The sequence below is a fragment of the Mus caroli genome, chromosome 11 (assembly GCF_900094665.2).
Source record: "Mus caroli chromosome 11, CAROLI_EIJ_v1.1, whole genome shotgun sequence".
Classification (NCBI taxonomy): Eukaryota; Metazoa; Chordata; class Mammalia; order Rodentia; family Muridae; genus Mus; species Mus caroli.
Window position 1 is genome coordinate 82,663,096 of NC_034580.1, and position 1,525 is coordinate 82,664,620.

Consider the following 1,525-nt stretch of genomic DNA (forward strand, 5'->3'; position numbering starts at 1 on the left):
CCACTTTATTGAGTTCTTTATATATTAACAGCCATTTTGTTTTTTGTTGAGACAGGGCTTCTTTGCATAGCCTTGATTGACTGTGCTGGAACTAGCTCTGTAGATCAGGCTGGCCTCAGACTCACAGTGATCTGTCTGCCTCTGCCTCCCCAGTGCTGGATCTAAAGGTGTGCCACCACCACTCCACTTTTTTTTTTTTTTTTAATTTCTGCCTTTGGTTATTTTGTAGGGTACTTTTTTTTTTTCTGGTTTCAGTGCTGGTAATATAACTTGGGGCTTTGTGCATGATAAGTCAGTACTGTACTGCATCCCCAACCATGTGGTTTTTTTTGTTTTTGTTTTTGTTTTTTGTTTCTTTTTTGAGTCAGGGCTGCTTGCCTTCTCTATATAGCCATGCTGCCTCTTCAGGACGACATGACCGTGTTATCATGCCTGGTACTTGAGTTCTTACTAGCATAGAAGGCCATTCGTAGTCCACCAGTGGTGAGTGCACGGGCCTGACAAATCCTGAATTACCAGGCATTGGAGGTCAAGGAAAGGCTTTGCACTCAGTGGCACTCATGGAGATGATGGCCGAATGCTGATGGAAGTTAATCGGGGAAGAGGTAAAGAAAGCGTTAGGGTCTGAAAAGTCACTGTTAGAGAATCAGGCTTGTAGAGGATTTGTGACAAGACGGGCATGGAGAATTTTTCTGTTGTAGTTTTCTAGTGTGTGAGAAGCCTAAGGAGGGCACAGTGACTAGAGGGAGGGGCCTGTATCACAAAGTGAGAGCCCAGGAAGTGAGTGTGGCTTGACCAGGAGAGGTCTCGGAGTAGATAGAGAAGCTCTGTAACCAAGGGGTGGTAAGTCACCTGCACCCTCAAAAGCAACATGTACCCTATGGAGAGCAAACCTAGTGTGTTAGAAAAATAATAAAACACTAAAGAGGTAGCTCAGTGGTTAAGAGCCCCTGCTGCTCTAGCCGAGGACCTGAGTTTGGTGGCCAGCACCCACATTGGTCACCACTCAAATATTTGTAATACCTCCAGGGGAACCCAGGCCCTTTTCTGTTCTTAACACACCCTTTCCTGGCTTTGGAAGAGACCACACACACATAATAAAAAATAAATGAAATATTAAACAAGAAAACGACTTTTTTCTTTTCTTGCAGATAGTATCTCACACAATAGTAGCTCCAGCTAGCACTCAATCAGCGCAATTCTTAGTCTCCCCAGGTGTGCCGTTCGTTATACTCAGTTTATTTCTGGTGCTTTCATCACAGGATAAAAATTATTAAACAGAGGCCAGACTGGGCATTATGGCCCAGGCCTTTGATTCCTAGCACTTGGGAGACAGAGGTAGGCAGATTTTTGTGAGTTCAATGCCTGGTTTACATAGAATTCCAGTCTAGCCAGTTCCACAGTCAAATCCTTAAAATAGAGGCCAGACTTGGTAGTGTACTCTTATAAACCCAGCATTCAGAAAGATGAGGCATGTAGATCACTTTTAAGTTCGAGGCCAGCCTGGGCTACATAGGGAAACCTT

At 44.2% G+C, this 1,525-nt stretch overlaps 1 protein-coding gene across 4 annotated transcripts in view; it reads left to right on the forward strand.

Moving 5' to 3' along the window:
• Tex14 (testis expressed 14, intercellular bridge forming factor) overlaps positions 1–1,525 on the forward strand; it is a 159,484-nt gene that overhangs the window by 53,658 nt on the left and 104,301 nt on the right. The window lies entirely within an intron of this gene.